This window comes from Rissa tridactyla, chromosome 1 (genome assembly GCF_028500815.1).
Source record: "Rissa tridactyla isolate bRisTri1 chromosome 1, bRisTri1.patW.cur.20221130, whole genome shotgun sequence".
NCBI lineage: Eukaryota > Metazoa > Chordata > Aves > Charadriiformes > Laridae > Rissa > Rissa tridactyla.
The window spans coordinates 35,522,953-35,545,684 of record NC_071466.1 but is presented as its reverse complement, the minus strand read 5'-3'; the positions used below and the strand labels follow the sequence as shown (position 1 = coordinate 35,545,684).

Here is a 22,732-nt window from a genome sequence, read left to right as displayed (position 1 = left end):
TACAAGCACTCATGTTATGACACCTTGACAGGAGCTACCACCCATCAGTTGAAGCAAGTTAACCACCTACACGCATGCTGTTCCCCGGCTGGAACATCTTCAGCTAAGTGACCTTCACGACGGGTAGTAGATTCCAAGGCTGAACTGTCAGGTCCAGCAAAACTTGTGTCGTAAAGGTAACCTTCGAAACACCAGCCGAATGTGAAATTCTACTAGCGCGATAATGCATGAAACGATATTGCTCAAAGACACGTCTTGAGACATTGTTGGCCTGAGAATTTCTTATGACATATTTATAGAGAAACGTAATGAATTATTGCATGGCTGAGATAGCTCTGTGACAGCATGTTTGCAGCCAAAGTTAAGAACAATTGTATGTTAGTATATGCACATGATTTGCTGTGAATAACTTTGGCAGTGATTATTTTTGAAGTGACCACCCATCTGACTGTTCCAAAAAGCCTCACAGAGTTGCTAAAAGATGCCAGGGAAAGTTTTTACTTTTAGCACACTTTCTATCTTTAATAACACCAGCTGTCTCTTCCACAGAGACATCATGCCCTTCACAGTTATCCCATATTCTGCAAACACCGAAAAACCCCCAAACCCTCCCACAGTTATTAACATCTGCTTCATTTACCGATTCTGACAAACTGAAGGACAAAGGCATGATTTAACAGATTGTTCCACGTAAAGAAACAATGCAGTTCATGACAGGATTCATCAAACGCCCCTGTCAGAATGCTTTACAAAGCACAGCTTAATGAACGTATGCAAATTGCTATAATATATAAAAAGCCTGATACCACTTCAACGAGTAACGTGCTTATGAAATCTATGGAGACTGGTAAGATAGATCAATCTAATTTGTCTTTGAAATAAAGCGATTTGGTTTCCTCCAGATAATTTCAATCTCTTTTTTTTTAATGCCTTGGGGCACGACAACAATGCATTACATACAATGAACCACCGCTTCAGACCCTAGAAGATGTGATTATTCAATAGAAAAAACATTCCGCAACAGACAAACTGGAAGCACACTGGTACACTTCAATATTTTCCTTCAATGTTTTGACATACTGGCGTTTTTAAAAAAATTGTTATTTCCAAGCCTTGCTGCATTTATGCAGCCCTTATTTTTTCGCCGTTGCTTGATCTGAAGTTGAAGCCTGAGTGCAAGTCAGGCTGGTATTTACAGCACGAGGAACTGCTCAGATATGAAAGCACATTAGAAACCAACATGCATCAGGGATGATCAGTGCTGTTGCTGCTTTCGACATTATTGATCTAGAGATCCGATCATTTTCTTTTCGTCAAGATAAGGAAAGAATGCCTTATGAGCTAAAATGATTTTCGATGAAAAATCCAACATTTTCTAGACCTTTCTTCCCCCTGACAACTGAAAGTTCTTTTCACCAACTTACTTGAAAAAAAAAAAATGCATTTTCAGTGTTTTGTCAAGGAAGCTAAAAACCACAATCACCCTTTATGAATTTATGGAAAAATAAACGGAACTTCTTTAATTTTTAATTTGGGAAAAAACACATGGAAAAGAACACGGCGCAGTAAGCACATCAGAAACTAGAAGGTGGAAAGTTTCTGGATCTTGGCTTTATTATTTAGGCTGGGCAGATGCAATAGAGAAAGAGGACTGTGAAGCACCATGATTATCTCCTTTTAAACACCTTTTTTTCTCGGAAAACATCTATCAGAGGATAGATGCCAACTAGTGATGCCTTGGGGCTGAAGTGGATTATATCACTGTTTCTGTGATGGACAAGGTCCAGGGTGCTGTTTCCCAGTTCTTTTACATGCTCTTTATTTGGCCTACAATTCTCCAGCTGGAGGGTGTCCATCTCATTCTACAGAATTCAAGTTTTCATAGGAAATCAAAGGAACTTTTGCCCTGGGACCGCAAAAGGAAAACAAACAAACACTCTCAAGTAACACTCTCGGGTGGTTCTCGGTTATGTTATGCTAGGAGAAGAATCCCAGATGTAGCAGTCTAATAGATAAACAGTTTCAACTCTTATTTTATATCATCCATTATATGTTTCGCTTTACTACAGAAGTAATTGCTGTTACTATCAAAGCCAGACACAAGTTTTGCTCAGTGCCTTAAGCAAAATGACTACATTGGGCAGTACCCAGATTCTCAAATCTCTGCATCGTGGGATTGCAGTTTCTGCATTGAGAACTAACCGAACTGTAAAATAAGAGTCCAGGTTGAAACACTATGTCAGAAATGTATTGTGATCTCCTAATTTTAAAGGCATTAACTTGTAAAATCCCTTCCATTCTGTTACACTGAATCTTCAGTATGTGTCAGGCACTGAGGAAAACATTTTTATTTCTCTGCAAATGAATATACATTAGAGTGAGCGTTTATAACATTTTTCTAGAATTGGGTTTGTATCACTGACAATTAAGGGGTGATATCTTTAAAACTCTGTATCACTTTTAGATGCCAGGTAGCATTATTTAACAAAGCAGGATGTTCTCATTTTTACATCTTTTTTTTTAATTATTATTCAGATTTGCAAGATGGTGGGTTCTCTGGCTTCGCATTCAGTCAAAGACTGAAATCTGGGAAAAAATCGAACGTGTCAAGCCTTTCTTTATTATATCTCATTTCTTAGAGTAACTCTTTCAGGTTCCATCATTACCATCCCTATTTTAAGTTTGTTCTTTATAATATAAATCTACAAGTACAGAAAAATATCTCCCCTTTCGACTGTACATTGAGGCCAACAGATTCTCAGTTGATGCAGTTAATGAAGGCAAATTAAGGAAGCTTCATCTCACACCTCCTCTCTTCTCTCCTGAACCCATATAAAATTATACAAATTAACATAAGTAAAATCAAGCATTCTAACTTTTCCCTGAAATAGGGAGGAAAAGATTATTCTGGGGAGTCAATCTTCTTATAGCTCCCCTAAGATGCAACATCTAATAGATTTCAGGGTAAAAAAAGAGCCTCCTGTACAGATTTCAGTTTCAGTCTAATAAAACAGCTTCAATAAACTATATTAACCTGCACACCATCATTGACATGTGCAATGGAGTGTACTACATGATAATGCAATAAAACATTTTTTTTTTTTGCATGTTACTTTGTGGGGGCTTTTTTTATCCGTCTGGGGACATCAGTGTTTAAAGTCAGGGTGCGCTGCTTTAACAAAACAGGTGGGAAGCAGAGCTAGTCCACCCAGTCCCACATCCCTACCTGCTAGCAGATTCCTGCCACCCATCGCCGTGAGGGTGTTCACCCGTCGCTGTTACAAAGTACCTATACTGGACAGGAGCATCATCAGTAACAGCAAACGGTTCTGAGACTATCCTGCACTGACAGTGAGGTGGACTAGAAAGTTAAATCTTTTCTTTGCTGAGCTTCTTGGCAAGCTGCTACAAGCTCACGCTCCCTGTTGAAAAAACGAAAAATTAGGAGGTTTATAGGAACGCAGACCTTTTACTACTCAAAGCAAGCTAATTTCTAATGGCAGAAAATGCCCTCCTTCCTTGACCTGCGGGAAAGTGCGAGAAACGACTCACTGCTCTAAAGTCTGTCTCAAAAGGAGCATCCAATTCTATGATTCTATGATGACTCCCAACCCAAAACATTCTGTGAAAGTACAAAGTACTGAGCAACTTGATCGTGGCAGGCACTTCTGAAGGGGAAGGGTCCTCATCTGCTCTGACACAGGCCGAAGTGGCACACAATACACGGCCGCTCCTTTCCTTTGACAATACAGAGCCCAAGCTACCTTGCTGCGTCTCTACGGGGGGCCTGAGATCTGCAGAAATGCGCTGCCATCATTGCAGTCTAGAGGCTGGAATAGAAACTCTGCAAGGAAAATGCACATTTTATTTTTTTTCCTTTTAAAAGAATGGCAGAAGCACCAAGCTGCATCATTTCACCCTAGTGAATGACTGGGTCAGCAGCTGAATGCAACAGATGCAATAAATCTCTTACTCTTCCCTTCTTTAACTACAGTGACAACTGCTGGGAAAACCCCGTTCAGATAATCACAAGGAATGTAAAAAGGGATTTCAGTAAGTTGAATACAGATCATATTTCTCAAGAGTAAAACCTGTTGAGGACATCATGGATCAGTTCAGCATGCCCAGGACATTCAGGTGTCCTGGAAGGTGCTTAACTAACATCTAGCACCACAATATTTGAACATTATGATATCTCATTCCTGCATAAAAAGAGGAACCATTGAGAACCGTTGAGAACGAGTGAAGTCCAGCCTCAGAAATCACAAGTGGGTCAAAAACTCCATAGAAAAAACAAGAGGACCGTCATGTCTTCCTTTCAATGGACACCTATTGTAATGGGTGCCAGCTGCAATTCACAGGTGTTTGCTCACATTATTTTTAGCATTGCAGAAAAGAAAGGCCAACATTCCCTCTTGTCTCAGGAGACAATATTGGAAGCTGGAGCTGTGAAAGAGAAGCAGGATCAAACAACTTGAGAGGAGTCTAGGAAGCCTTTCCAAGCAGTCAGTCATGCCTCCTGCTAAAAGTGGAAGACAGGCACCAAGATGTCATTCTCTGAAAAGTCAGAAATAATGAGGAATAGCTTATCAAGATAAGGATTATTAGCAGACAGGCTAGTGGCAGAATTAGTTCACCACAACGATGATAAAACAGTATTAGGAAAGCCGAGCAATTTTAAGAAACGGTAGCTAAAAATAACTGCCCAACACACACTCCTCCAAGTCCTTCTTATCTCCAGTATGGTGATGCTTCAAAGTTAAATGTCCCAACAGACAACCCTGTCTGTTTGCTAGCGTCAAAATGAAGCACTGTATGCTGTGGCAGGCCTGTAGTCTCCGAGAGTTGCGTGTCTGTATGAATAGCTGCATTTTGTTCCAGTTACTGTGAATTAGGAGCAGAACCTCGTCGCCTGGCAAGCTTTCAGCACAGGCTCCAGCTGGGAAAAGTCTGGGTACAGTGCTTGCGCTGTAGTATTGAAGGAATAGACTACTCAGAAGGACGAACTGGGTCTTGTCTAGTTTCCTAATCTGTTCCACAGAGACACATGCACATCACACAATCCCTTCCTAACACCACCACCAAGAGACCAAGACCAATGTCCCAAACGTGTTTTGGCAAGGTAGCTGACATCCCCAGTTCCAAGGATCTGGCAAGAGCAAGGAATTTCTTACACTGCCCTCTCAGACTGGGACCTTCTGGCATCTGTTGCCTGGATTAAACATAAAATGGGTGACAGTGCAAACACATGAGCAGTGGCTAGTCTCCTTTCTAGCCCCTTTGGTAACACTATGACTTCATATTGCGTGTTTGTGGTTTTTTTTCCTTTAACCTCTGTAAATGCTTCTATGCATTCTCACAAAACCTTCCCTAAATTTATCAAATTCTGTCTTCAGGTTATTTTGGTTTTATATTCAACTAGTACATTTGGAGTTTATTCCAGAACTTCGCCTCTTGGGATGTTTGAAAAATTTCTTTTAATTTTCAGTCTGAATTCATTCAGGACTAATTAATAAACATATTATCTTGTGCTGATATTATCCTTCAATTTCAACAGCTCTTCTCCCTCCCTGGTGTTTGCCCTCCGAAGGCATTTAGAACAAAGTTTTTTCCTGGATATTATATACAAATTATAGGGAATAGAGGCTTAGCATATTTTGTCAGAAAGTCTGACAGAAAGTAACCATCCACTGGGAAAATACATTTAACTTATTATTTTTTTTACTAATGAACAAAAGGCAGACGCTGATTTATTTTCCTAGTTACTCCAGTATAAACCAGGAATGATTACACCTGCATGGAGAGCAAACTATAACCTATGGGTAGCCAAGAGGCAAGAACTGCATCTGAGCAGGCATCTGCCTAGGGCTGCGGTTAGGATTTGGAGCACTAAGCTGTCAGCGGAGAACAAATACCTAATAGAGGAGGGGAGAGCAGTAGGCATCTGTCATATAAAAGCCATCTTTTTAGAGGCCTTGGAAAGTGAAAGACATTGACCATAGGCTTCTTCCAGCCCAAAACCCAGGCCTCCGGCGTTGAGAACCAATGTATCTGTCATCTAGATCTCCTGCCCTCCAGGTAAATGCTGCACCTGCTTCAGTTCAGATCGGACACTAGGAAAAGGTTCTTGGCTGAGAGGGTGGTCAGTCACTGGAACGGGGTCCTCAGGGAAGCGGTCACAGAACCAAGCCTGTCAGAGTTCAAGGAGCATCTGGATGATGCTCTTAGTCTTATGGTTTAGTTTTAGGTTGTCCTGCAAGGAGCAGGGAGATGGACTCGATGATCCTTATGGGTCCCTTCCAACTTGAGCTATTCTGTGATTCTATGTCTATGCAAAAGGCACTTTTATCCACCCCTCTGTTTTTCAATGTAACCATCACGCTTTTGTGTTGAATCCTAATGCCATTCAAATGTGCTAGGAATCGCCTCAGGACACACAATGCATCTAGCCTCTTTAAGTGCCAAAGCACCTTGGTGCTGTCTCCAAGCTCTGGTGGCATTGCCATGGACAGCACTGAGACTTCTGACTTCTTGAACCATGAAGTCTGAACATCCACAGACCCTATCTTTAAATACCCAAGGAAGTCTGAAGTCCAGGACAGAGGGACTGATCGATGTAAATCAGGTGACCCTCCACCACAGCTGTTCTATGCTCATCTCCAAGACTTTAGCACCTAGGGGAGATTTGTCTCACTAACTGCAGATGTCAATATCTGAGCTCATCACCTTGGGCTACCCTTAATTGAGAGAAAGAAATAGGTGCCTCTAGGGCTCCATTCCTCTCATCCTAATGTGGATTTCTAAAATAGCTTAGATGAATTGCACCCAACTATAGGGTCCAATGATCATAAAAGGAACCTAGGGACAGTAGCTTTGATGTGGGCACTTAACACTGTAGATAACTCAAGGTAGTTGAGACAAATCTTACTGCTGAAGTCTGCCTCAGGAGAGCTGGCATTCAGACAGATCTGAAGTCACAAACAGGGGTTCAAAGGATGGGTTTTCAATGACACCATGATCTAATCTGTAAGTCTTTATTCAGCCCATCCTTTTCTTGCTGAATTTTAAATAGAAGAATTTGAGATTTGGCTCAATGATAGCAGTAATAAAAGTCACCATTAATCTAGGAAGACTGATTTATGAGAAAATATTAAAATAACTAAATATGTATGGCTTGACTAAAGCCACTATTGAAAGAGAAATATGATAATTATCTACAAGCTCTGGAAGGATGCACACTCTAAGGATTTTTTTTTAATAGGGATTTTCAGGAAACTATAGCTAAGTGTAATGTGATTATACTGAGCAAAGTAAAATTTAGGCTGACAGGGAAAAAATTCCTAATAATGAAGTGTATTCTATTGTAGAATAATCTTACAAAGGAAATTGGCTGAAGTCCAATCACATCTAAAGCCAACTGGACGAAGATCCACAGAGAACAATCCTGCATTAGCTACAAGATGGACTAGATGACTCAACAGCACTTTTTCATTTTTAAATTCCTATCATTCCACTGTATAAAATAATCCAATAAGCCAAAGGGAAGAGGGAAATAGGCTTAGCAATAACCGCACAGTCGTCTCTTCTCTGAAGCTGGTGTGCTGCAATCAGTGTGTCTTGCACTGATTGCACTGAGGGAAGAAACATCTGTACATGGTCAGAGTATTGTGTTAATTCGGTGCTATGAAGTCATACGCCCGATGTCCCCTGCTCCCCCTTGCTCCACGCCTTAATAAAATAACATTGCCAGAAGAATCGACCCTGTGTTGTAAATGTATCAATCGTCATTTTTGCTGCACCAGCTACTCATAATTGGTTTAAGCTTTCTTGATCTCAGATGCCAAGTGGTGTTAAACAAAACACAAAAAATAAATAGCCTGTAGGCACATATTTCCACTGAAATAATCTTGCCACATGTTGATCTACAAGGAGCAGGGTAACAGTGTTTTCCTAAAGTTATGTTACTCATTTTTAAAGCTGCGCAATAGTTTACTCTTAAGTTTTGAAGAGGCTTTGACATTTTATAGCTAAAAAAATCTTGTTGAGAGTCTGTGTTACTATACTTTGTTTTCTGTTACACTTAAGCCGCAAATAACAGAAGCCTTCTTAAGGAATGACTGTTCAATTTAATTGTGGATTTGGTTTTCCTCTCCGGGGAATATTAGTTTTTAACTATATATATATATCTATATATAAAAAATAATTTCGGAAGAAAGTGCTTTCAAGTGTAACACTAGCTTTCTCAGCCCATTGCAACTCCATTTGTCCCACAGCAGTCGCAGTCTGTAACGCAGACCAAACCTCTTCTACCCACTTCATGGAGAGGTCCAAGAGTTCAGAGAACGTATTATGGATGTATAGCAGGGGGCAATTTTTCTAGAAAAGATTTTAAAGTAACATCATCATCTGTAGAACAGATCTGCATGCCATAGGGTTTTTTGGTTGGTTTTTCTTTTGTTGTTGTTTTGGGTTGGTTTTTTTTGTTCTTGTGGGTGGTTTTTTGCCTCAAGTGCTCAATTAAGCATACAACAGCAGAGACAGGATTTGTGTTTTTCAAAAGAAGGAATATTAATGGAAATCTATGTCTGCATAACAAAACAGTGATCAACAGCTCATAGCTTACACCACTGACTGAGTTATTCACATAATTTCTCCCTGATTTCTTCCCCTTCTCCAATGAACTTTCCAAATCAGAACCCAAATTACTATTTTCCTACCTTCTTTCTTTGTCAAAGGAGTTAAGAGAAAGTAAATATTAGAATCTTCAACATCTGCAATCCTTCTAAATGCTTATACATTTCAGATTTTTCCTTCTTTCTTGTCTTAAGATAATAAGAGACATAAAACATGAATTATCCTTTAACCGTTACAGCTGCTAATTCCCAGTTCTGGTGACAAAGTTGAGGTAATAAAGTGGCAGCCATGTCCCTGCAGTCCACCTGCACCTGAAACTGAGGTTGCCTTAGTAAAAGCGACCCACCGTCAGTCTGAACCTATGCGCAGAGAAAAACTGGCCGCCGTGTTATAGTTTAAAGGGGTTGGACACGCACTGCTGCGGGATGGTGTTCAAAGAGCGGCTTGAGATGCTGTAAAAGATGGAAGGTGATCGGCAGGAAGGCGCTGGGGGCCAAGAAGCAGGTCTACGGACTGCATGGGTGCGGATATGCGACAGGGGTAGGAAAAGGAGCAGATGCAGAAGGGGCCCATATGAAGCAGCATTTTATCACCTCCAAAATGACCATGAGGCAGAAGACGTTGCCTGCCAGAAAGCCCTAAAGATGTGAGAAGCTCCTTTTATCCTGCAGTTTTCAGGGTAACCTGGGCAGTGCTCTGCACGCAAACTCAGCAACAAAGTCTCTGCTGCTGCCCTTGGGCTTCTTTTCTGCTTGATGTCTAAGCAAAGAAAAAACAAATCCCAAAACCGGGGTATGATGAGACAGAGGAATGGAAAAGCTGATTAAAGCATTTTCCAAGTCCCACACAGAGGGCCAGATCAAGCAAGTAGTGGAAGGAATATTTTTTAATTATTTTTAGGAAATGGTCACTAGGAAATTGGTTGTATAATACTTAACTCAGACAGCTATTTCTAATTATGATATTTTAACCAAAAGCTAACCTTGCTGTAAGTTTGCACTGATTTACAATGTTGAAATAATTATTTTAAAAAAAAAAAGGAGAGGAAATATTATATTTCTGTTTTAACTAAATGTGTGAGGATCAACCATTGAAAACTAATCACAGGTATGGACTACATAAAGTTCAGCTTGAAGGGTGACTTTTTCCAGCAGTTAGCAGGATTTTCAACATAGCAAAGATGCTATGACACGAAAATACCTTCACAGCTTTACAGCAGAGTAACTACTTGATGTCTTTGTCCAGTTGTGCTTTGGTCTGTTAGAAGACATGTGGCCAGGCAGCAGCCTTGAAGGATATCGATTTCCTACTGCAGGTTTCTGCACTTATTTGGAAATATCTGGAGAGAGGGATCATTTAACAATGGAGTATGTTCAGACACAGGGAGTTTCTTGAGGCTGGGTAGGAAAGGGAGAGATGGCCATTCCTCCAGAGACGAGTGGGGAGCAAACTCACAGCAAGGCTCCAGAGGTGACAGAAAGAAAGGGACTTTGCTCAGGGTGATCTTCCAGTGAGGATTTCACAGCACCTGTGGTTAAACTTGAGAGCTGCAGGCTGGAAAGAAAGACCAAAGGAAAAGACTATCCCAAGGATACCACCTGTAGGGCGGCAGACCCGTTTTCAGTCCCTTTATTTCAGGCTGTCTTTCGTAGCAGGTCACAGTTTTCTCTATTAAGAGCAATTTGGCTCTAGTTTAGTATCATGCACTGTAACACTCAGCATTAGGGACCAGAAGTTTCGGAGGGTCATTGGTTCAGTCTGCTCACTTCTAGGAAACCAAAACTGCCTGATATGAAGTCCTGCCACAAGCTCAGGTTATTATTTAAAAGATGATGTAAACTTGAAAGAAACTGAAAAAAATAATACATTTTTATTCAGCTGAAATGAATAACTTGAAAGCTAGGAAAAGTATTTTGGGCTTGGGATTTTGTACATCAGCATTTAATAGTCCTACTGCAGCAGGGACTCCAGGGGACCCGGTGATGAAATAGGAAGGAAGAAGCAGGACAGTGGTGAGAAGCATGGAGTAGTTGTCCTTGGTTTAGGGTAAGCGAAAGGAAACCATCTCAGCTGGAGAAAGCAGAGAAGGATCCGAATTAAAGGTGCACTTTTCAACATCAAATTATTTCCCACCCCCTCACACGCACAGTGAGAACAGTCATGGGAAATTAAAATGCATGAAGATTGGGGAAAAAAGAATTTTCTTATGCTTAAAATCTACTCGTTTGAGGGTCTTAGTCTTGACTTTTAAGCTTAGAAGTGGCACCTCTTGTTTTGCTTTGAGACGCCCATTTTAAGCTACTGTCCTGAGGACTCTTGAAACATTATTTATTTGGATGGGTTTGAGTTTTGGGGATGAGGAGGACTAAAGGGAGTAGAAGGAGATGATCATCTTTAGAAAGTATTCATCCATTTCTGCAGTGTGTCCCAAGAGTTTTTAGGGACTAAGGCTTTTTATTTCTAGCAGGTGACACACTCAGATCCTTGCAAAGCCGAAACGCTCCCCTTCCACTGCGTAACATTACACTGAGCAAATGTAACAATTACAGGGCTTTTTAAAACTAGAAACACTTACAAAAAGATAACAAAATTTGCTTGGCATTCTGAATTAGAACAAAAGGAGACTAACTCATCACAAATGAGATTCTTAAATGTACTACAACTACACACAAAAATCCAGCAAGTTTACATGCATTAATTGTTGCCACAATGTTGAAGTGTCTGTGAGTGCAATTACATTACCCAATTAAGCACCAAATTGTCAAATTTATTCACATAGTGCAGGCATATCATATTTTAAAATGATCCCAATCAGTTAGATGATACTCCCTTTCTGCACATGAAACCACTCAACACTTGAAAGGAAAAAAATCTTTCCAGTTATCCTTCAGATCCCAGGTGGATTGGATGTTTCATCTTAAGCCTCCCTAAAACACATAGGACTAAATATCGAAAGCATTGAACAGGTTTTATAATTCAGAAAATGGGGGTTTGGAGGCACAGATCTCACAACTTCATCAAGTGCAATGGCCTAGGTTCTTTAACCACCATACCCACTGCAAACTTAAAATATCATGTTATGGTCCTCCTGCATTAGATTCCCCTGTGGGTTCAGGTAAAGGGAAACGGGTTGTCCACAAACTGTGAAATTTAAAATATGTGTAACTAATCAAGACTAATCGTAAATATGGAAGACTAAAGAGTCCCATCTTTCACTTAGAAAGAAAGGCACAGTCCAGAACACCAGCTTTTGAAGGATTTACATCCCAAGCACAGTATCCTGAGATGAAAATACAGCATTTTCACATGACTGAAAGAGATCTTCTAGCCACTAATAACACCAGTTTAAATTTTAATGGGGCTGTTCTGAAGAAAAATAATTAACATATGGTTGATTTCCGATATATTAGAAAAAACAGTAAAAGCGACTAAATCAGTATCTTCTGTAGCACAGCATAATTTCAGCTGTCTTGGTCATGACGAGTTGCACGGCTGACTCATCTCACAGACATGCATCATATAATGAGAATGAACACAAATCGTTTGCAACATCAAGGATTAGATTTTACCTAACACAGAGGACATAAGACCATATTATGAGGGACTACCTAGAAAGCAGCAGCCAGACAGTCATTACCTCTTTGAGTCACAGAAAATCCCTGACAGGTGGTTAATTGACAATATTGTATCACGAGGCACTCTCTCCGCTGTTGGCTTGATTGCTAAGCTTCAAGTGAGGGCACGTAATCTTGGCTTTTCACAGTTTCTGGGTTCAAGATGTCATTCTCAAGGCATGCTTTACAAGCCCCAGATCCCTGTAGAGTTAAATTCTTATCGGAAATTTGTACTTGCTACAAAAGGGGCTCAAAGCAATCTCAAGCTCTGGCAATGCCATAGAGACCTTTTTGGGATGCTGGCTCCTACCAATTATGGCCACCAACACAGCACTAGTAGAAGTCAAAGAGAAATCAGGACACTGAATCTACCTGAGAAGCTCCTGTCAGGACCTGCTAGATGATCATAGAATCATAGAATGATTAGAGTTGGAAGAGACCTTAAAGATCATCTAGTTCCAACCCCCCTGCCATGGGCAGGGACACCTCCCACTAGACCAGGCTGCTCAAAGCCCCATCCAGCCTGGCCTTGAACACTTCCAGGGATGGGGCATCCACAGCTTCTCTGGGCAACCTGTTCCAGTGTCTACCCACCCTCACAATAAAGAATTTCTTCCTAATATCCAATCTAAATCTACCCTCTTTTAGGTACTCGATGGCTGCTATAAGGTGTCCTTATAGCATTTAGAGACATTACAAGGTCTCCTTACGATGCTTAGAAATGTTAGCTGAAACAAGCAAAATAGAGAAATGATTAATGGCATCGAGTCTGGTAGGTGGGTTCTTATCCTGGCAGACACTTGGCAGACTGTGGGTTCGACTTAGTCACAAAAGGAGGATGTGGAGAAGCCGGATCAGATAACAAAAAGTCTGCAAAACACATGCCTCTACTTGGGATCATATTTATTAACACAGCCATTCAAGCAGCCTTATTCTTAGAACAAGAACTAAAATAAACAGAACAACCCCAACTGTCAAGAGGACCTCCAATTAATCACAAGGTTTTCTGTATTTCAAGAAAAACAGGGAGGCATCTAAACTACCATTCACCCCCTGTCTAAGTTCCCCCCTATATTCAGTGGAGCAAAACAAGGAGCTTATGGCAACTGGACTCCTGACTGAGATGGCTGGTTAAGGACCTAGGGGTGGATGGAGTAAATCCAAGCTGTTTGCTGTATCACATTTCCATAGAGTGTGGGGAGAGATAGGTAATGCCAAAATGCAATGCAAAACATAGCTGGGCTGAATCACTCTCTGAAGCTGCTCTCTGGGCTGCATGGGGAGAACAGGCACCTAACTAACATCTGTAGGATCAGATCTGGATTCATCCCACCTCCATCTTGGCAGAGCACACTCCATACAAATTTAGCATGCCAAAGGATTAATCTACCCATCATTTAACTCAGATGTCCATAAAATGATTGTCGGGGTTCAGAAAATATGAGTGGCGTGGTAGACAAACTCCTGCTTCTATCAATCAGCTTTTCATTAACATCATTCATCCTGTCCTCTTTATTCTGAATAAAATCTGCATTCTCTCTTTACCATGCAAATACCTCTTACGTAATAAATACCGCAACGCAATAAATCCTTCAGTGTCCCTTTTCCCTTGTCGTGAAACTGTCTCTGCACTGCTCTATGCTGAAAAAATTTTTCAGACCTCGGCACACATGTTAACTGTAATATAGCCTTCCTGTGAAAGAGCATCCAAAGATTGTCTTTTTCATTTTCTCCCCAATAAGGAAAACGCATTAACATCCAAGATCTTCACCTCTACCTATTGGGCTGTGAATCTTTGGACAGGTGAAGGCTCCTCCTAGGATTGTCCTAGTTAGAAGAAGCAGAACTTAGACCTTTCTCCAAAATGAATGAGGTGTGAATGGTGGGTTGTTTGGGGTTTTTTGTTTGTTTGGTTGATTGTTTTTTTTTCTCTTCTGTTTGATTCCCAAAAGGATTTTTAGATATTGTTTAGGGAAAGAGAAAAAAAAGATTTAACCACAGAAACAATGTATAAAAAGAAAATAACCTTGAACTGCTTTCTTTGAGAAGTTCTGCCACAACCAGGAAATGTGATCCTCCCTTCTGGGGAGATCCCTTCTTTTCCAGATCACCTGGAAAATGGGTGAAGATCAGAAATAAAATTCAAGTTTGGATCCATCTCTAATTTTCATTCATCCATTCTCAAACCATTTGTCTGTACACTGAAGGAAACACTGAAAGTCTCTGTGTGCATGTGAAGGCAAGCACCTGTAAGCAAAAGGACATTATCCGAGTGCAACAAAGAAATGGCAACAGGAGGATCTGCTCCTGTAGTAATTACTGTCTGTTCTAACAGCGTAACTTTGAGTCGTCAAAACTTGGGACCTAAAATAACCCCTTCCATGTTTTCTTCAAGGCTTTCCTGTGTCCAACTACTTCTCTTCTGAACTGCCTTCATAAATTCCGATTCCTCCACAGCCTTGTTACCGACTTTCAGAGAAAATACTCTGTGCCAGAGAGCCAGATTTTCATGCGCAGCTCCAAGACAGTTCCTTATCCTGCGTTATTACCTCCTCTACTGCAGGAACTGTTCCTCCTGGGAAGAATTTTATTTCCTTACTTATCAACACCTTCCTCTGCACATCAGCGTGTTTCCTCTCACTCTCCTTCAGTCACATTGTGCAAAAATCCTAGAAAAGGTGAAGTGTTGCATGTGTTAATGAAAGGCTGATTAGGAATTGACTGCTAATGGCATAGGTGCTGCGTCCCGTATTGCCGTGGGATTTTCTACCAACTATCAAGCCAGAACACGTGTGCACAGGTAGCAAATATGCCATGGAGAGGCACTTGTGCACCTCGCTATTAGCCTGAAACAGATTTTCCAGCATCTGAGCAGTGACCTGTTAATAGCTTACATAATGAAAAACAGCACTGAAATGAGTCAGTGTGCTTGGCAAATTCAGATCATTAACCATGAGAAAGCGCTTCAGGTGGATCAAGGGAGAAACACATACCCCAGAGAACATTAAATAGAGAAGTCTTATTAGTGACGAGTAAACAGGTGCAACATTCCTCTAGAAATGGCGGGATGGACCCCTTCCTGTCCCATAGAAAATTCCTCTCTGAAAGACTAGGTCTGACCTAGCTCTGAGGAGAAGGACCTGGGGGTCCTAGTAGACAGCAAATTATCCATGAGCCAGCAGTGTGCCCTTGTCGCCAAGAAGGCCAATGGCATCCTGGGCTGCATAGGGAAGACTGTGGCCAGTAGGTCGAGGGAGGTCATTCTCCCCCTCTACTCTGCACTGGTGAGGCCACAACTGGAATACTGTGTCCAGTTCTGGGCTCCCCAGGTCAAGAGGGACAGGGAACTACTGGAGCGAGTCCAGCGTAGGGCAACCAAGATGATTGAGGGACTGGAGCACCTCCCTTATGAGGAAAGGCTGAGAGAGCTGGGACTCTTTAGCCTGGAGAAGAGAAGGTTGAGGGGGGACCTGATTAATGTTTACAAGTACCTAAAGGGTGGGTTTAAGGAGGACGGAGCCAGGCTCTTTTCAATGGTTCCCAGCGACAGGACAAGGGGCAATGGGCACAAGCTAGAACATAGGAAGTTCCGTTCAAATACACGGAAAAACTTCTTTACGGTGAGGGTGACAGAGCACTGGAACAGGCTGCCCAGGGAGGTTGTGGAGTCCCCTTCTCTGGAGATTTTCAAGACCCGCCTGGATGCAGCCCTGAGGGATGTGCTTTAGGCAATCCTGCTCTAGCAGGGGAGTTGGACTAGATGATCTCCAGAGGTCCCTTCCAACTCTGAAGACTCCGTGATTCCGTGACCTTTCACAACAGAATACACGCTGGACTCCTGACATCCCTTCCCAGGTATCTACTCACCAAAAGAGAATCCTGTGAGAAATAAGTAGGAAGAAAAAGCACATGGCTCCTATAACTGCAGACTCACCACTGTGCAAACAGAGCAGAAGCAGGCAGAGATTAAGAGCAATCCATATACAGATCCATACTGTACATGATGTGATAAGGAAAGACTGGGGCCCCCTGGGAGGCACTCCAACAGGTCTGCAAGCCAACTGGGCTTCACTAGGTGGTGGCCATGGTGCTTTTCTTCAGGAAGCTGGACCAAAAGTAAAACAGACAAATGACTTTTTCACTCAAAAAAAAAAAAAATAATCCTGAAGCTACTGACAAATCATTACAGTTAACAGTGTCACCAAAAAGAAACTGAGAAACAAAATCCAGAAAAGTGTACACCAGGGCTGCAACTGCTCCTCTTCAGCAGTTTCTCCATTAGTGGTGACAACTCACGGCCAATACATGCACATGGGCTGGTAGCTGGCGGTCTTGTACCAGCTTGAAATATTCAGAGAAATACCTACACCACAGTTTCGGAAAGCCCAGTCTAAACATTTTGACCATCTTAAGATTTTTAAAAAGGGTGAAGAAATGCAGGATAAAAATGCAGGTTTCCACCCACCCAAACCAGTATTTATTATGTTCAACATGAAAATGCAAATCAATGTAGATTGCATGTTAACTCGAAATGCGTTTGGTTTTTTTTCAAGCATGGCTGAACAAGTTTTTTGAAAAGTTAATTGCTTGCATTGCAGTATAAAGGATCAGAGCACATAAACGGCATACTCTGTTCTATGGGAAAAAGTTTAAATCTTAGGCTTTCCAGAGACACAGCCGCCAGGATATGCCAGAGCTGCCTGAAGAACTCACATTTCATACTTTTAGCAATCCTCCACTTCTGCTCACGATTCTCAGCCCTAGGCTTTTTCCTAGAGATATGACGTATACTTAGCAGTTCCCCATATTTCATTTTTATGAAATTGGAGTGACTCCTTTGATGTAAAATACGCAATTTCTTCTCATAAAAGGCCGATACAAGGGCCATTTGACAGGACAGGATGTTGCACTAATGTTTGAGATGCCTATCTCTGCAAGCAAGTCCGACGCTGCACACAATGCTCACTTGGCTTCATTTCCTTATCTATTTTATGTGCATGAACAGCTGGAGATGGACGTATAGAGGCTTTAACCTTCCGCGGCACATCTAAAAAAGTACACAACCAAAATCTATGCAGCTGTGAATGCCAGAAAGCCATCTGTATACAAGTTAATTGCTTTTGGTTTGAATAGTTTCCATTTTTATCCTGCCATCTACATTTGCACCTATTCAGTGGTTCATTTTGGACGCAGCAGGGGAACACGAGCCACGTTCCAACCCAGCTCTTCCATCTTCCAGGTCTGCTTTGCTTGCAAGCCTTCCCTCAAAATCATTCCCTCCCTTCAGCGCTTTTTTTTACTTTATTTGTCTCAGAAACCAACCGAGCAAACCTAAGGAGTGCTATTTTCACCAACACTTCCATGGAGTGAATTACTGGGCTGAGTGGATGACAGGAGCAAAGTATGGGTTTATTTTCTGGTTTCCCAACCCCACTTTCCGGTGACAAACTCAAGCTGTCCAGAAGCAGCAAATTCAGCCCCGAACAGAAGGAACAGCAATGTCAGACTACAGAGCACCTTTAACTGATTGCTTTGAAAAACAACCAGCTGTTCCTTTTGTTCGTTAAATCTGTAGATACACATACGTATGCATGTACAGGAAATTAACAATGCAAATCATACTCCAAAAAAATCTTCAACATCTACTTAAAATCTTGCTACTAATTACAGATGTGATTCAGACCAGTGATGTATTTCTAATCAGCAAAAATAATCAGTCCTGTTTTCCTTGGAGGAAACAAGTGTGGCCGAACTAGCGAAAATAAAACTGAAGTTAACACTAAACACTTCTGCTTTGTACTCTCTAAAGAGTTTTTGTTAGCTCTGGCAGATCTTTATTAATGACCTTATGAAAGCATCAATATTATCTAAGTAAATCCACTATTTTCTTCATATATCATCATCTGTAGATCCCGTCTCAGAATGCAGTTTCTGTCAGAGATCGCATGTGAAGATGGAAGTTGTTTTATACGCAGGCTTAAGCTTGCAATATTTACCAAAACCAAAATAAATATGTGGAAATGCTACTAAAGAAACACGCACAACTTTTCTATATTTACAGAAAGCGTCATTGAAAAAACCAGCTCCATGTCATCCAAATCTGTCCCTTTATAAATATGTAGAATAAGTCTTTTAAACATTGCTTGCTAGCTGTAGGAACAATAACAACAAAAAACTCTGCAGTGAGTCACTGTGCTCTTCTAGGAATATTTAAACTAAAATACTATTTATCGTGACCTTTCCCACTTACTTTACAGTTACTGGTCAAAAGTACAGTGTCACCCTGCAGACACGCATAATCAACTTTATTTTCGACTCTAATTGAGAAATGGAGCTGTTAATGTCAAGAAACATTAAAAAGAAGCTGCTTCACTGCACTTGCTCTGTCTAGCTACCTGGTGTTAGGTTTTCTGATAAAAAACTGTTCTGCGTGGACTCAAAGGAGCACAGGGAATCAATGGTAGGGGGGACACAAATCATCTCCTGCCCTGCACCCCCCAAGCCCATCACTGGAGCCATCCCACCTTCAGCACACTGGGAGCCTGGAGGCACCATGACAGCCAGAGGAGCTCCAATAACCCCTGGGAGCCATGAGCCCCGACCCAGACCCCCCAGAGGAGCCTCCGCCTTGGGGACACTCATCACCAGGAGTCCATGGGAAAGGCTTTTTGGTCTGACAAGGGTCACAGCCCAGGGGCATGGGGCACAGTGTCCCATGCAGGGTAAAAGCATTTCAGGATTGCCTAAGACCCACGGGTGGAACCAAAGGCGAGATGAGGGAGCGATCGAGGAAATTTGTGGAAGAACAATCATGGGAAAACAGAGGGATAAGGCAACACAAGAGGTGATCACATGTGAGCAGAGGGCTGGTCACTGCGTTTGTCTGCCCATGCCCTGCCCTGATCAGTGCAGTCCATCCCATCTCCTCATTAAGCACAATTTCTAACTCTTCCCCCGGGCAAGGGGCTCTCTCCAGGGACTGCAGGGGCTGGGGGCTCTAAGTGCAGCAGCTGGAGCAGGACCAGGGGCTGCAGAGCACCCTGTGCTCAGGGTACAGCACCCGTAGCAAACGAAGGTGTGTGCATCACCGTGCGAGTGCTAACAAACACCAAGCTGGAATAGCCGGTGAGCCGGTGAATTGGCCTGGGAGTCAGCTCTGTCCTCAAGGGCGAGGCCACCAGAGGAGGTGGCTATCACAGGGACCAGGGGAGACCCAGCCAGCTGACAGAGAGACTGGGGACCTGGGGGTGGATTGGGATACCTGTGTATCTCTGGGTGTGAGACACCATGGAAGACAGAGGATCCAGGACCAGCTACCCATAACATTTGGAAGTTCTCAAGAGAAGTGTTACCCATCATGTGCAAACTCACGTCTGTTTGGAAATAAAGTGGTGTACAGAATTGGCAATCCATAGCCAACTGCCGTGCTTGTGATCCTCTCACAGTGGCTGTGGCACAGACAGAAAGCCCAGATGGAAAGATTTTCACAGTAGTCTCCAAAGGATGTTTTGTTTAGAAACAGACAGATGATTTTGTATTTTTTTGGTCAAAAAAGGATCTTTTGTCTTTTTACCTTGTCTACACACAACCGCGCATTCTTCTAATTGGCACCAATATGGAAAGTAAAGAAAAAGCTTCAGGTCATACCACTTGCACCACAGCACCAATTTGTATTGTACTCATTTTTCTCAGTTAAAACTATGCTTCAGGATATACAGATATATAAGGAAATACGCCCTCCTATGTAGGAATATTGGACTATAACATAATTTATGTCCTACTTCATCTCTCCTGCCTCTTGTCTGCAGTCACAGGGAACTTTAAGAGCCACAGGTCATCAGGGTCTAATATGTAGGGACAACTCAAAGAAAGAAAATCTGATTCGCCTCACAACAGCCTTACGCTTCACCTACTTCAACAGAGCTACCTCTAATTTGTACCAAAACAAGATCAGCATCAGGTCCCTGGTTTCCAGCAGCAGAACGTCCCACAGCACCAAGACAATGTTAGAAATGTCATATACCGCATACACTTGAGGCACTCAAAGCCCTTCCGCTAAGCAAACAATTAATGACCAGAGAGGTTTACAGCTGATAGCTTCATGCTCAGGATTTCCACTGGATGGAAGAAACATCTTTTTTTGGAATGTGGACAGTGCCCGATACGCGTCCCCCCAGGACAGAAAGGGGGATATTCCCACACCATGGCAAACAACAGCACTGGCTGAATAAGAAGAGTCTTACAAAGACATCATGAATTAGCAGAAAACTAGTTTGGAAAGATAAGATATTAAACAATTTCTGTGGGGAATAAGAACACTGGAGATTATTTACTTTGCTTTAATTACTTTGGCACACTGCTAGATTAGTTTTTGTACGCTACTAGATTTTCATACCATCATTTTACAAATGCAAAGAAGCAAGTTCATGTTCTGAATATTTAAAGTTCACCATATCTGTATTATCTTGTCCTGTGCTGGAGTTTCTGCCACTCAATTCACAAATAAATAAGAGGGTTACAGCTTCGCTTTTAAAATTATTATTATTATTACAGCAATGCAAGCAGCAACCTTAATTTCTAGGTATATCTTTCTAGCTTGCCTTGCATCTCTCAACATGTGTTTTGACAAGAATCCACTCTTAACATATACAATATCAAAACAAGGATAATCATCAAGTTTCACTGATGCTTTCAATCTAGATCACATTAGGTCATCCTCCATTCTCCTGGAACATTTTACTTTGATGGAAAACTGATAATAAGCCAATTTCCAGAGCGTTATAACTTAGAAAAACACAGTGTAACGTTGGAAAGAAGTTTCCCTGAAGGCTTTATGAAGTGTTAAATAGGCTTCATAGTTACGGACCATATTACTGCACAACACTAATAAAATAGCAGTTTTATACTCCCCATTAAATAGAGTGTAAAGAGATCTGTGATTTAAAAAAATTAAAAAAATCCTTGTCGTACTGTTTTGATACTAATATGAGATTTGTGAGAGCCTGTGTGAAAGATTTAATTGGCTGAAATAACGATCCTGTCTTCTCCTTGAATCTTTCCTGCTACAAACTATTTTAAGAATGCCATTTACAAAAAATGTAAAATTTTCCTGCCCTAAAAAGAGCTGTCCGTACCTAAAACAAATACAAACAATACCATTTCAATACATCTAAACAAGCAAAAGTCTATTCAAGAACTAAAGCTCTGTTAACAATAGGATTTTGATTTGAAATTTCCTCAAACTAATTCGCCACACTTTATTTCACATTAGGAGGTCTGGCCACGAGTACTGTTAAAGAGCTCTGGACTTCCCTGCAGCACCGACAGAGCGGGGATTTTCTTTCTTATTCTTTATGTGTGCAGTTATCTAAGACAGTAAGGCCCGCTATTACAGCTCCTCCACAAACATGAAAATCCCCAAAATAATGAATATTATGAGAATAATAAAATAAAAACTGACCGAACAGTAAATACCCACGGACTCATAAATAATTTAAATTGTAGTGTACCCCGCAGATGCTTGAAGGATTACTCCACGCAACAGGACAACAGAGTTAATTTAAAGCCAACAGGGAGAAATTAAAAGGCTCAGGTTAATTATTGCGTTACAGCTGAGCTGGAGGCATGAAAAACAGAGCAACTGAGAGGCGTTCGGAGATAAGCAACCACAGTTTCAGTTTGTCTCCTCCCTACTCCTCGTCTGCTCTCAGGCAGGGCACCACGACAGGGCTCTTCAGTGAGCAAAGAGGCCACTTCAGAAGTCCCTCTCGTCCGATAGCTTGACTCTTTGCTCCCCTCATCGCTGTACTTCCCATGCCCAGTTCCCAACGTGCCCGAGCTCCGTGGCAAAAGAACGAAGAGGGGGTCTCACCAGGCAAGCTGCTAGGCAGACTTATAAAAGTGGCAATTTGTAAAGACGATGTTGAGGAAGACGGTTCATTGTCAAGGAAAAGAAAACAGCAAAGGTAGACAAATGGTCTGGGATATGGGCATTTGTGAGGTTCTTCTTCAAAAATGTGAGTTTTGCAGCATTCAGTGATAGAAACATGAAACAAAACTACAAATTTACTGGGCTACAGCAAGCAAAGTGGGAAAGAATGAGCTCAGAAAGATGGTCATATACGTAGTTTTTAGATACATTCCTATATATTTGAGTATCAGGACTCTGAAAATAATAGTCACAGGTATTATCTAGTTACATATTACTAAGAAGATAACACTTGCTGTAAACATGCAAATATTTGTTGGACCTGATATGCAGGAAACAGGTATCCTACCAGAGACATATTTAAATTTTGATGTAAAAGGCTCCAAAATCTTCACATGGAAGGGATTCACATTTGGATAACATGACAGGGTATACTCTCCGACAAAGTTGAATAACTGAGAAGAGGATCAGAAATACTTTTTTTTTTTTTTAATTAGATCTAAAAGGCAGAGTATCCAGTAAACATAAAGTTCCTTCCTAGTAGGAAAAAAAAAAT

General features: G+C 41.5%; 1 protein-coding gene across 6 annotated transcripts in view; it reads right to left on the bottom strand.

Moving 5' to 3' along the window:
• ENOX1 (ecto-NOX disulfide-thiol exchanger 1) overlaps positions 1–22,732 on the bottom strand; it is a 380,407-nt gene that overhangs the window by 306,441 nt on the left and 51,234 nt on the right. Inside the window, exon 1 of one of the 6 annotated variants that reach the window (XM_054206688.1) lies at positions 16,183–16,297. The exons of 4 other annotated variants lie outside the window; for them this stretch is intronic. The gene's annotated coding sequence lies outside the window, so the exon portion shown is untranslated. Of the gene's footprint in view, positions 1–3,226; positions 3,247–16,182; positions 16,298–22,732 lie in introns of those variants that run through there. One more of the 6 variants, XM_054206669.1, reaches the window with a different exon arrangement.